The sequence below is a fragment of the Populus nigra genome, chromosome 11, assembly GCF_951802175.1.
Source record: "Populus nigra chromosome 11, ddPopNigr1.1, whole genome shotgun sequence".
Taxonomy (NCBI): domain Eukaryota; kingdom Viridiplantae; phylum Streptophyta; class Magnoliopsida; order Malpighiales; family Salicaceae; genus Populus; species Populus nigra.
Window position 1 is genome coordinate 6,739,234 of NC_084862.1, and position 15,223 is coordinate 6,754,456.

Here is a 15,223-nt window from a genome sequence, read left to right on the forward strand (position 1 = left end):
AAGTAAAAAAAAAAACAATTTAACGTTTCATTTAATTTTTAGTATATATTATAATATAATAATTATAATAATATAATATATTAAAGATGGAAAAGTGAAAGGCATAGAAAAGTTATAATAAATTTAGAGTATTACTTAATATATTGACGCAACTTCACTCCTGTATTTGTTTAAACCTTTTTTTCATTGACTATTTTTATTTTCAATTCCTAGTTTTAGGGGCCATGTTTGCGGGTGGGACATGTACTTGATCTAATTGTTAATTTTTTTTTAAATTTTTTTACTTGATGCACTTTGAGCCCTTTAAATTAAAACAGAAAAAAATCCTTTATTATTTAGATTTTATTATTATTATTTTATTTCAAAAAACTTTATCTAACTTTAAAAAAATAGGCCTTTCTTTTCAACCCCACATGCTTATTATGTTTGTTTTTTTTTTTGGATATATATAAAACAAATATTTACATATTAGTTTCAAATATTTCTGTGAAAATAATTATTTTTTTTATAAAAAAAATATAATATATATTAATTTTAACTTTAATGTTATATCTTAATAGAACATTAACTAAAAATAATTAAAAATAATATTTTGATACAAAAATAATCTTATAATTATAATCTCATTTGCAAAAAAAAATTTGTTCCTCGTGTGAATCAAATTTCTTTTTGGGGTTTTTTTCTGCTCCCATTAATGGCTTTTGGTAGGGCAACATGCGAGTACAGGACAATGCTGGAAAACTATTGTTGTTATTCCACTTTTATATATATAGGTTTTTTTTACATATTTTAGTTTACATTAAGCATGTTTATTTTATGAAAAATGGTCACCAAAAAACATTTTCTAGTAAGAAAAATTGCTTGTATTTTTCTTTTATTTTTGGTGAAAAATACTTTTTAGAAGTTGTGAAAAAATCAGATATATCTTGTTATTTGATGATTATATCAAATTTAATCCTAAATTTTTTTATTACTATATATTTTGTTTTCAATTTCTTTTTCAATTTCATCCTTTAGAATTTAATTTAATTTGATTTTTATATAAATTTTAGTCCTCATTCTTTTTATTGTTATTTTCTTTTCTCTTATCATTTCCTTAATTGAAAATTTTTATCTTTTATATTTGGTCCCTATTCTTTTAATTGCTATTTATTTTTATTTAAAATAATTTATGAAATTGTAATTTTATTTTTATTTCATCATCTTTTAATTTTTTTTATCAGTAAGATTTGATCTTCATGATTTTAATTGTTATTTATTTTATTTGAGATAATTTATGAAATTATATTTTTTTTTAATTTCATTCTCCAACTTCTAGTCTTTATTTTTTTAATAAACTTGAAAAAATTAAAATATTAAAAAGTTATTTTTCATCTCATTTTCTACGACATAATTAAATATTGTAAAGTCTTTTTTAACTCATTTTTCAAGATGCCATCAAATATAAAAACAAATAATTCACTTTTTAGAAACTCAATTTCCAAAAGGAAACTATTTTCCAGCAAACAAACGAGGTCTAAGTGTTAATAATAGTATAATAACCCTAGTTATGAAACCCTATTGACTTCTTTTTTTTGTCAAAACAATGACGTTTCAATCTTAAAATAAAATGGTTGACCCTTCTCAATCGTTACCAGGATTGAGTTTTAAAATTATAATAATAACTATTATTATCCTTAAATACTTTAGTTGGACATGTTTATGATTTTTTACATGAACATTTTAGGGGTAAAAAATAAATATTATCTTAAAAAACATATCTGTTATGCAACTCCTATTTTAAAAGAATATAAATTCACTTTAAAATTGTCTCAAAAAAATAATTATTTTTATATATTTATCTTTGTCTCTTCAATCAAAAATGTTTTTGTTTCCATCTTTTTTATCCCAAAACATTATCTAGCAAATTTAGTAAAACACTTGATTGGAGCCCGCACGATGTCGTGAGCCAGACCAATTTTTTATAACTTGAAAAAAAAAATTGAAGATGATTATGTTTTTAAAGAAGTAATAAAAATTTGATAACCAGGTTAAATTTTGATTAATTTAATAATATGATAAAAAAGGCAAAAACAACAAAAAATAACTATAAAAAAATATTACCCTAGGCAATATTGGGTTAACATGTGAAACTCGTGACTTGACACGTAAGATCGAGATAACCCTATAGAAGAATGATACCATCAAAAACCAATTGTAAAAAAGGATCTGAAAAAAAAAAGATATAAGTTAACCCAATCAAATCTTTCAAACTCATGACCCGAAAGGTTCACAAAATCCCAATCAATAAAATGCTAAGGAAAGAAATAAAAAAAATCAAATAAAAATGATTGAAAACAAAACAAATAGCAATTAAAATAATAAGGAATAAATTTGACATAAAATAAAATGAACTAAAATATTAAGGGATGCAATTCAAATAATAATTCAATTAAGAGAATGATATAAAATATTGAAGGATGTAAATGAAAAAAATTATTCAATTAAGAGAATGATATAACATATAGAAAGATGTAAATGAAAAATAATTAATTAATTAAAAAAATGATATAAAATATTAAAGGGATGCAAATAAAAGGATAATTCAATTAAGAGAATAATATAAAACGAAAAATCAAAATGAAAAGAATATGCATCAAATTTGAAAGCTAAAACAACCAAATAAGGATTAAATTGAAAGAAATTTCCAATTGCATACATAATCTAAAATAAGATAAATATAAATAAAAACAGTAGTGACTAGATCTAAAAGAAATATAAATTGAAAGATTGTTTTGAAAATGTGGAGGGGTTGGCTCTAAAATTGAGGAAGATAGAGGAAAGAAAAAAAGGAAACGGCTGCTGACGTAAAACCTAACATATTCTTTCCACAAGCGCCGCCTAGGAATGAAGGCAACGCTATAAGGATTAAAACGTCATTGTAGAAGCTAGAGTTTGGTCACCAAACAACGTCGTACGTGCTGTCTGAGAGGGAACCCACACATGTCTGCATGAAAATCACGTGCATCCCACTTTTTCAGAATAAATAATATTTTATTTATGGTAAAATGCTAAAAGGCCCATGATTAAACTCTATAATAACAAAAAAAAACCAAATTAAAAAAAACAAAAAACCGTTTGACCTAGAGGCAAATATAATTTTTATTCAATAACTTTATAATAATTTTACTGTGTAAATAAAATTAAAAAGTCAAAATTAAACCTACTCGCCGGTGCATATTATTATTTTTTATTCAAGGCAACATAAGTCATTTTACTATTCAATAAACAAAAAAAACCATTATATCTCCATTTCCAAGAGCATTTGTGTGCTGTTGTCAAGAAAAAAAATCATATTTTCACTGTTACAATCCACGTTGATTACAAGTCTAGAGCAATAGTAAAATAGTTACAGTAAATCTAGTTTCTTTTAATTTTATCTCGTTTATGAAAGTGGATAGAGAGGTTAAAAACTATAAAAATTACTTTAAAATAGTTGATATGGTTAAAAATAATAGCAGGGCAACCAAGATTTCCAGCCCTTGATATCCTCTTAAGAATAAAGATTGAAAAAAAAAGCAGAAAGCCTAATCATATATGACTGTCCCATGATAAGCCACTATGAAGTTCCACCAGACATTGTAGGCAGAATCCCAAATATTGTGGTGAAGATTGACTAGTGACAGAGTGGTTGCATGCACAAATCAACCTATAGGAGATGTGGATTACAAGAGACCAAGTCTTTAGGAGGTTTTTCGATTATTTCGAATAAGTTGTTATGTTAGACTCTAGCTTAGTTTGCATCTGTTATTATTTGCTTCATGTTCTGTTGTTATTTGCTTCCTGTTAGTTTCCTTGCTTTTAGGTAGTTTGTTAAGCTACAACTTATTTAAAGATTGGTTCAGAAATAAAAGAGGCAAGCAATTGTTTATCCAAAATTTGTGGTTTGTTCTCACTCGAAGAGAGTATATATCTTGATAAATATTTTAACAATTATGATTGGGACCTATCATTGGTATTAGAGACAAGTTGTTATAATGTCCATCAACAAAGAACATATTGAAAGTCTGGAAGCTGGGCTTAGTGGACTGTAGGATATGCATCGAATGAAGCTGGGAATGACAGATAAATTTAGTCAACGGAGGCCACACTCAACTATATGTTTGAAATGCTTTTTTCCAACAAAGAAAGCACTAACCAAGGCACTCATGAGCAAGATGCATATTCACGCTCTCATAGAGATAACAACGAGGGACCCCGTTTGGTGGTGTCTTATAAAACAGCCAAACTTAAGTTTCCCAGATTTTCAAGGGGCGACCTAACAAAGTGATTTGGTCAAGTGGACTAATTCTTTGAGTTCCAAACCACGACAAAAGCATAAAGGTTTTTTTGGCATCCTTTAACCTGGAAGGTGAAGCCAACCAATGGTAGAGATGGTTAAACCATACATTTTGTGAAGAAATGAGAGAGGTCACGTGGGTAGTTTTTTGGGAGGAATTGCGAGCTCGATTTGGACCTACAGACGATGAAGATTTTGATGAGGCTCTCTCACAAATATGACAAGTAGGATCTCTACGAGAGTATCGGTAAGAATTTGAGAAGTTGGGCAATCAAGTTTAGGGGTGAACTTAAAAGGTGTTAGTAGGGACCTTTATGGGTGGATTAAAATATTAGATTGTTAAAGGTATTCGGATAATCAAACCACTAACACTGAAAGAAGTTATCTACCTTGTGAGGATGAAAGATGAACAACTAGTTCAACAACGATGATTCACACGACCACCCCAAATCAACCGTCCGCAACCAAATCTTCCCGATCCAACTGGTATCAAACCAGCCTTCCTAGTCAAACGCTTATCGTGGGAAGAAATCCAGAAAAGACGAACCGTGGGGTTGAGCTTTAATTGTAATGATAAATTCATTGCAAGTCATAAATGTTGAGGGTCGTAATTGCTGTTATTGAAAGCACTAATCGGAACCAGTTCCTTTAAATGCAAAAAAATGACAGATGAATATCACGTGGAGATTGAACCTGAAACAGAGCCAGAGCCCAAGATTTCGCTGCATGCACTAACAAGATGGTCCTCACCCAAGACAATGAGGGTTGCAGCCAAGATCAGATCACTGGAGGTAGTAGCCCTCATCGATAGCGATTCGACTCACAACTTCATTAGTGACCGTATTGCTCGTCTTTTGTGGTTACCCGTGGTTCCCATCGACCCTTTCAAAGTATGAGTCGCCAACGGGGAGAAATTGAGTTGCCAAGGGAGATTTGAAGAGGTACCAATCAACCTACAGGGTATTCCTTTTCTGCTTACCTTATATGCCCTTCCCATAGCAGGTCTCGATTTAGTACTGGGCTTTCAATGGTTGGAGATGCTAGGGTCAGTCACTTGCAATTTGAAGCAACTCACTATGGAATTTCAATGGGAGAATACACAATAAAAGTTGCAAGGATTGGACCAATGTTCAATCCAAAAGGCTTCCCTTAAGGAGTTGTCAAAGGAATTTCGTCAAGGTCATTCTCTATTTGCCATCTATGTGCATTCACTAATAGATGTGGCACAGGAAGACATTTAACCAGCCATGCATAAATTATTAGAACATTACGTAGATGTTTTTGCTGAAGCCATCCAATTACCACCTACAAAAGAAGTAGACCATTTCATTCCTCTAAAAAAAAGAACCAGACCAATTAACGTACAACCATACTGGTATGCATACTTCTAGAAGGAGGAAATTGAGAAACAGGTGCAAGAGATGCTCAACCAAGGAATCATACGACCAAGTACTAGCCCCTTTTCATCCCCGGTGTTTCTAGTTAAGAAGAAAGATGGTAGTTGGCGATTATGTACTGACTATCATGCATTCAACATAATGACTATCAAAGACCACTTCCTCATCCCAACAATAGAAGATATGTTGGACGAGTTGCATGGTGCCACCTATTTTATCAAGTTGGATCTCAGGTCAAGATACCATCAAGTAAGGGTTCATTCTCTAGACATTCCTAAAATTGTTTTTAGAACACACAATGGCCACTACGAGTATTTGGTCATGCCTGTCGGCCTATGCAATGCCCTTTTCACCTTCCAAATCATCATGAATTCTATCTTTCAACCCTTTCATAGAAAATATATCCTTGTTTTTTTAATGACATTTTAATTTATAGCATAACTTGGGAAACTCATTTGCAACATGAGAAAATAGCTTTAGAGGTACTACAATACCATCAGTTTTTTATCAAAACAAAAAAAAATGCTTTTGGTCATCATGAGTTTGAATATTTGGGACATATTGTTACATCACTGAATTAAAAATAGATACTACAACACCATCAGTTTTTTATCAAGGCAAAAAAAATATGCTTTTGGTCAGCATGAGCTTGAATATTTGGGACATATTTGTTACTCATTTACCAAAGGGTTAAGGTAGATATGGGAAAAATAAAAGTCATGATAACATGGCCTAGTCCTACTAACATCTCTGAATTACGTGGGGTTTTAGAACTCACTAGGTATTACAGGAAATTTGTGAAAAATTATGGTGTCATCGCCCGCACTCTCACCAATCTCCTAAAGAAAGGCCAGTTCGGCTGAATGATGAAGCAGAAGCCGCCTTCCTCGCACTTACAAGTGTTATGACCACCACGCCAACGCTATTAATGCCCAACTTCAATGACTCATTCACCATTGAGGCCGATACATCAGGTGATGGGATTGGTGCAATCTTTTCTCAACAAGGAAAGCCAATTGCTTTTATGAGCCGAGCATTGGGAATCTTAAAGCGATCATAGTCCGTTTATGCCAAGGAAATGTTGGCAATAGTAGAAGCCATTCGTATATGGCGACCTTACCTCCTTGGCAGGAAGTTCATCATTTAAAATGATCAAAGGAGTCTTAAATACCTCCTGAAACAGCGAATCACAACCCTTGATCAACAACGATAGGTGGCAAAACTGCTGGGCTATGACTATCAAATTCAATACCATCCCAGTCAGGAAAATACCACTGCAAATGCACTTTCACGCAAGCTAGCCAACCCAGTCCTCAATAATTTATTTGTGCTGCAGGTCTACATATGGGAAGAAATAAAGGAAGCTACACGTAGTGATGAGTACACTATCCAGTTAAGTCACGCCGCCTAAGATCAGTCAGGAGTATCCTATATGTTACGTGATGGCCTGGTTTTTTATAAAACCAGAGTAGTGGTGCCTCAAGTTCAAGAGATTCGCAAGAAAATTCTGGCTGAATTTTATGATAGTAAGCTTGCAGGCCACTCCAGAGTCTTGCGCACTTATAAGAGGCCAACCATACAATTCTATTGGCCAAACATGTATAAAGATGTCCAAGACTATGTCTCTACTTGTGAGATCATCCAAAAGATGAAATCTAAAGCTCTCGTACAAACAGGTCTTCTCTAGCTGTTACCCATTCCCTGTCAAGTATGGGGTGACATCACACTTGATTTCATTGAAAGCCTGCCTATGTCTCATGGCAAGGATACCATTCTAATGGTCGTCGATAGGCTTAGTAAGCATGCCAATTTTATATCTTTAACTTATCCCTTACTGCTAGGGTGGCAGCCAAAAAATTTATGGAAGGTGTAATCAAGCTTCATGGCATGCCCCAGTCAATAGTCAATTATCGTGACCCCATTTTCATTAGTAAATTCTAGCAGGAATTCTTTACTATATCAGGCACCAAACTCAAGCTTAGCTCAACATATCACCCACAAACCGATGGGCAGTCGGAAGTGGTGAATCGCTACCTTGAATAGTACCTCCAAAGCTTTGTTCATCAATGACCAAAGAAGGGGATAAAGTACCTACCGTGGGCTGAGTTGTGGTACAATACCACTTATCACATTTCCACTAGGATGACGCCTTTTCGTGCTCTTTATGGTCGCCTTCCACCAACCATTCTCCACTACCAAGCTAGAGACTCACCTATGAACGACGTGGACTAAAGTTTAATTCGCATGGATGAACTTCTTGAACAATTTAAATTCAATTTGGCAGTGGTCCATAATCGCATGAAACAGGGGGCTAATCGGAAACGACAGGATGTGGAATTTCAGGTAGGTGATATGATGTTCTTGAAATTACAACCGTATCGACAACATACCACCTTTAACTATGTTCATCATAAGATAGCAAGTCGATTCTTTGGGCCGTATCCATTTCTATTGAATTGGCCAAGTAGCATTTAAGTTGCAGTTACCTAAGGGTACGCGCATACATCCGGTGTTCCATGTGTCGCTTCTTAAAAAATATGTTGGGGATAACAAAGAGGTGAGTCTAGAATTACCACCGGTAGCAAATGACAGGGCTGTGTTGCTTGAGCCAACAAGAATCTTTGATACACGCTGGGTCAAGCAGGGCAAGAAGTTTATAATGGAGCATTTGGTTCAGTGGCGTCGCTTACCCGCGGAAGAGGCTACCTAGGAAAATGCTTAGAAGTTGCAGCAACAGTTTCCTACTATGGATCTTGAGGGCAAGGATTCACTCGATGGGGAAAGAATTGATAGGCCACTACGATGGTCCACCAGACATGGCAAACAAAATCCCAAATATTGTGGCGAAAATTGACTAGTAATAGAGTGGTTGCATGCACAAATCAACCTATGAGAGATGTGGATTACAAGAAACCAAGTTTTTAGAAGCTTTTCCGATTATTTCGAATAAGTTGTTTTGTTAGACTCTAGCTTTTTTGTTGCTATTTGCTTCATGCTACGTTGTTATTTGCTTTTAGATGGTTTGTTAAACTACGGCTTATTTAAAGATTGGTTCAAAAATAAAAAAAGTTGAGCAATTGTTTATCCAAAATCTGTGATTTGTTCTCACTCGAAGAGAGAGCATATATCTTGATAAATACTTTAACAGTTCTGATTGGGATCTATCATCCCACCTCCCTCTAAAGAAAAGAAAAGGAATAAGAGCACCAGGGCTTGTAGCCCAGCGGCAGAGGCAAGGTTTCCTTGCCTCTGTCACCTGGGTTAGAGTCCTAGCGTGCACGCCTGTGACCCCCGCGGTGTCTTACATGCCTACTGGGCTTGCAGGGTGTTCAGTGGGTCCGGGAATTAGTTGTGGTGCGCGTAAGCTGGGCCGGACACCCCGGGTTACCAAAAAAAAGAAGAAAAGGAATAAGAAAAACCTGTTGATAAAAATTCATACAAATACCCGTGAGCAGTTTCTGTAAGAATAAAGGCAATTTCCTATACATATGCATGTTTTAAATTGCTTTCTCTGTAGGTATGGGCCATGGGGCCAATAATTTATTACTACGCATTAGTGACCTTTAAACACCAGAAGGAAAAAAGTCTCCGAGTCTCAATGTCAATTTTTAGAAGCAAAGCAAACGCAGTTCTTTAAGACGGAAAGTTCCCCAGGAGGCGATGATATACGGACAATGATGAGGACGCTGCAATTTTTAGATTATCCATGATGAAGTGGGCTAGCACCATATGATATACGGACAATGATGAGGACGCTGCAATTTTTAGATTATCCATGATGAAGTGGGCTAGCACCATAAAGGTTATCATCCTTTAGCTCTTGTTACCACTGCTGTCCCAGGAGGAAAGTCTGAGCTTGGCCATCTGGTTTCCCATGACTCCTACAATCATCTCTAGCCAGAGAAAGATTTGCAGCTGTTTGCAGACATGGTGACAAAGATCTTGGGAAATCTGGAACAGGGGGGGCGACAGAACCGGAGTGATTGGCAGCAAGGTGGTGGTTGCTGAACCCAAAAGAATCATATGGCATGACGTTTTGGATGGGAGGAAGCTTCACTGAGTAAATAGAAGAAGACCAAAGATTCATTTCATTACTGAAATTTCCAGGGAAACTTTGGATCTCAAATAGTCATTGTTACACACTGGTTTTCTGCGAACTCTTGAACTTGTGCCTTGGTGTTTCTGGCCAATGCCAGGGCAGGCTGTGTATCGCCGGCAGTCAGGGACAAATTGCTACCAGCTGAGTATCCGCGACTGCTGTTTCTGGATGCAGGCACTTCATGATCGTGTTTCCCTTCATAAGTTGTAATTACATGTTTTAGATTGCGGGAGCCTCTCTCCACATGCTTCCTTACTGAACATCCAGGACTTGTGCATTTATAGTAGCTCCTGTTAGGTAAATGAGAAACACCAACTTTGAATGCCTATATACCTTGCCTATGCCGAGGAAAAATAATAAGATGCTGCCAACTGCATGCACGCATCATTCAACATGAAGAAATGCAGAATTGAAAACATATGCAAGCTAGAAAAGGGACTCAAAAACCCAGGATTCTAACGGAGATGAGCCAAATATTTTACTGTATACATGCATATATGTAAGAATAAAATTTGGATTCTGTCAATTTTTACCCAAAAGGTTGTTCTTTATCCATTACCATTTGACGTTTCGTCCAATTATCAATAAGATCATTCCATCCACCTCCAAAAGCAAAACTAAGAGAAATATCTGATTATTTCCAATCAGATAAATGTATACTCAACCACGCACCCTTGTTTCATCAATGTCCATCTCACAGAGCTAGCCAATCTAACGAGGATACCGTTATAATTTAGAACAAAGACCATTCACACACACATAAAATGCTGTAAAATGTCAGTACCTTGGGTTTGGATTCCCCTTGACGACCTTTTGCCCATACTTCCTCCAGCGATACCCATCATCTAGTATGTCGACTTCACTCTCTACTTGAACAACAACTCTTGGTTCGCAGACAAGCCTTGATGCCATGTTTGTTTCAACCAAACTGCTCTCTATCTTCCTGAAATGGGGGAAAAACTGTAAACTATCTATCATGTCTTCTGGACTGGAAGCACTGGATGCTAAACGGGGTACCTTCTTTTTGACTCGGACTCATCATCAACATCAACACTAAATGAGCTTCCCTGAGTAAACCCATCATCATCATCATCATCATGACTAGCAAATGTGGAGGAAAGCTCTGGAGTTTCTGTTGATTCAGATGTTCCTACAGATTTGACTTGAGCGGCTGATAACGGATCTGAAAGCTCGATCACAAAAGAGGTTGAGGATGTCCTTTCCAGGCCATCAACCTTCCCATCATGAACTTTTATATCCTTGGATCCTGACTCTCTATTTTTCTGAACTGATCCACCTTTAACCTTAACACTGTTTCCACCTTCACCCATCTCTGGCATTTCATATAAAGAAGAAGCTGGTCCAGGTGGCGCTCCACTACCTGGCTGAGGCTGAGGGTGATTGTGTGTACCTTTGTAAATGATTTCTGTTATTTGACCATCATGGGCACACTCTATTTTTTTCTTGACCAGACAATTTTCATGGTTACACTTATAATAGCTTCTTGGATGTTCACTACCTTTAATCAGTTTCTTCCCATACTTTCTCCAATTGTATCCGTTATCTGAAGTCCTTCCGATTGCTGTTGCCGGTAATGTTCCTTTCTGTTCTTCCAAAAGGTGATGATGCGACTCAATGTTTTCTTCATGGATAGTTTCGCTTTGTACATAAATGGGATTACTAGGTGAATCAGAAGAGCAAGTGGCATTTGCAATCATGCTATCTAAGACATTCACATCAGTACGTGAACCACTGGTGCATTTCTCTGGAGCAGCTTCCTCTGAAAACCCCACCGGAAATTGAAAATCCATTGCTGGGTCCAACAAGATATTAGCTTCAAAATCAAAATCATTACCCTGTGCAAGAAGAAAAAAAATAAAACACATAAATTACAATTTAAATATGCGAAAATAAACAAATTGAAAACTAGTATACACACCCTCCTGCAAAATTTACAAATGAAGGCACATCCCATCCAACCTCCACAAGCATGAAATATCTTTTAGATCATTACTATAGTAACATAGGTTATGTGTTTGGTTAGTGTTCGAGAAGGACATAAACATGTTTAGTTAGAAAAACAGAGACTTAAACATAAAAATAAATTTATTTTTAAATAGTTTTGGAATGAATTTTTATCATTTCAAAGCAGGAATACATTTTTTTTTTATCTGCACTGTATTCTTCCCTTCTGTCTCAAAACAGGAATAAACAGGATCTGCTACCTTGACTAGAATGGAAAATAGTTCCTAGACTAGAATTAATGCATTGTTCCAGATGAATGAACCAGGGATACATTACAGTAACGAAGCTTAAATATAGCAAATTGAAATGTATAATTAAGTACCTGATTTCCTGAAGTAAAAAAGCCAGGAGAGCATCCCCATAACCATAAGGCTTGAATCTGAAGGAGAGACCGCTTGAATTACTACTGCCCCTATCTCCATCACCACAACCACCCATTCCCTTGAGCAACAAACTTCCATATTTAAGAGGAGGGGATGATGGAAAATCTCCGGTGGTAGAAGATGACTGTAATGTAATGTACTGTATGATTTCAAACCATTGGAGTAAAATAATGAATATAAAATTTTTTAATTATACCTGACCATGAGAATTGGGTAGCATAACGGGCGTATCAAGCAAGGCGGTTGGGCTGACGCCGGGAGGAATGATTATGAAAGGAGTCGCGGAAGGAGAGTTCAAAGGGCTGGTGGTTCGAAAGCGAGCCGTTGATCCTCTCCGATTTCTTCATTTTGAACCCGCATTTTGATGCTCTCCTCTCTACAATGCTAACAATGCCTCTGGTATTACCATCACCATTTCTGCTTTCCCTTTTAACCGACGCTGCTGCTCCAGGATTGATGTCCATGGATTTGATGACGGTGATGATGGATTGGAGAGGGAAGGAAGTGCAAGAGTTACACGTCCCTCGTTCTTTCCAGCTTTTTTATTTTATTTTATTATTTTTAGTTTAATGGAATATTCAGATTAGCATGTGTATATCTCAATCAATATATTATTATTATTATTGTTTTTTAATTTAATATAAATATTTAAATTAATTTATATATACTTTTATTAATTTCATAAATTCTAAAAATAACAACGATATTGTTGTTATTTCAAGGCTTTGTTTGTTAGTGAATCTTTCTTTTCGGATAAACTTCTCTCCTTCTGGACAATGTCGTTTCATGTTTAATTGGCTTTGAGCAGTATATGTTAGTGTGTACGGAACCTATGAAGGCCACTTGTTTTGTTTTCTTAAACCACATGGACCGTAATTAACTGCATTTGAGACGGACCCGTTAAAGACCCGAGATTTCTTTTAAAGAGAAAAAAAAAAAATTAAAAGGTATTGGTCTTTTATTGTTGATTGTGAGGGGATGTACTGTATATTAAAACAATATACCCTTTTTTAATTATATTTTTTACTTATTATTTTTTAATTTAGTCCTTTTACATTAAATTCATTTGGGATGAAACTTTATTTTTTTTGTTTAACTTTGTTTTGGCTACTTGCGGTGTTAAAAAAAAAACTAACTTTCAATTAATGCTCGAATTAAAAAAAACCAAATGAAATTAAATTGAATTAAAACAATTTTAATTTGAACAATTCACGAGTATTAAATTATTATTTTTTTGCAAACATCAAACACTAATTTGCATAATTAATAGAGAGATTCAACTTTTTTTCACTCGATAATGTTTTAATTTGATCCTTTTATGCTATATTTTTTTAAGACTGGACTTGATATTTTTTTTTGTCTAGATATAGAGGTCTTACAATGTCAATGAAAAATCTCTATAGGCATTTGGCGCTCATTTTTGCAAAATTATATACAATTTTATTGATATAAAACAATTAAAACTTTAAGGATTTAAATTTTTAAAAACAAATCCAGATACTGAAAAAGACAAGCAACATCTGCAAATTTGTTAGAGCCATCATGAAAAGACTATGTTTTATGGTGGGGCACGTGTCAACAGTTGTGCATTTGTGAGGATTTGACAACCTTTTCTTTCTTCTCTATATTTTCTCTCTCCTCTACTTGGAATTCATGTTAGATTGCTAAAGTTGAAAGATGTCCTATCATTTTGTTTTTGTATCAAATTTAGTTCACATTCTTTTGCTTGTTGTTTGTTGTATTTTTAATTAATTTTATTTTTCAATTTCACCTCTTAACATGTTATTTCATTTAAGCTTTATATCAAATTTAATCCTTATTCTTTTAATTGCTATTTATTTTGTTTTAGATCCCATTTAACTCAATTATTTTTCAATTTTATCCCTCATCATTTGGGCAATTAGAAATTTAGCTTTGTGATTTTTTTATATTTACTTTCCATGAGGTAATCTCAGTCTCATGACCCAGATCACGAGTTTGTAAGATTAGTCCGAGCTGACTTTAGTCCTTTTTTAGGTCATTTTAAAAAAAAATTAGTCCCATCATTCAATATTCAGTTGGTTAGAGATTGGAATTCGTTATTTTTCTCACTTTCCTCTCTATGAGGTAATTTCGATCTCATGTTTTGGGTTATGAGTTTAACATATTAACTCAAGTTGACTCGAGTCTTTTAAAAAAAATTAGTTTTTTATTTTATTTTCACCCTTCAATATTAGGTAGGTTTGATAATTGAACTTTGTGATTTTATTCAATTTGCTTTTTACAAGGTTATTTTGATTTGATGACTAAGTCACGAATTTGGCTAGTTGACTCGGGTGGATTCAAGTTGGTTTTTTTTTTGTCTTTTTTAAAATTATTTTTTTCTCATTTTCATCCTTAACATTTGATTTGCTGAGAATTGAATTTTAATTTTAATTTTTTTTTAGGGTTATTATGTTCTCATTTAATATTTGCTTTGTTATTGACAAGGTCATAGAGACCTTTTAAGAATTATGTGGGAATATCTTTTCATAATATTGGCAAGTGTTCTTTTATTTTTTTCAATTAATCGTTGTCAATTTTTTTTGTTCAGCTTAGTTATTATCATTCTTGTTTTTAATCATATTATTGATTTAACCGAGCCTATTGAACCTAGTCCATTCAATGACTCAAGTTTCAAATTTTTCTTACCTCTCTAAAAACAATAACATCGCATGGTCATCCTTTTTTTATGTTAGAAAAAAATAGCTTTACTCGTGTCGTAGTGCAGACCACCAATCTAGTTTATGTCTAAACCAAATATTAAAGTATTTTCATGACGAAGCTAATTGGATTTAGATATTGACACCTCTCTTAGAAGTTAATGCTAGTTTACGGGTTTGTGCTACGCTACAGGTCCAATCATTTTTTTTAATGTAATAAATAAATATCCAGGTTGTAAAGAAATATTTGATATTGTTATTAAACCTGACCGAACGAGTTAACCTTAAAACCTCTTGATTTGACTTAATTGCCTAACTCG

At 34.2% G+C, this 15,223-nt stretch overlaps 1 pseudogene; it reads right to left on the reverse strand.

Moving 5' to 3' along the window:
* Positions 1 to 9,124: 9,124 nt before the first annotated feature.
* On the reverse strand, positions 9,125 to 12,807 carry LOC133668331 (probable WRKY transcription factor 20; annotated as a pseudogene).
* Between the last annotated feature and the right edge of the window lie 2,416 nt (positions 12,808 to 15,223).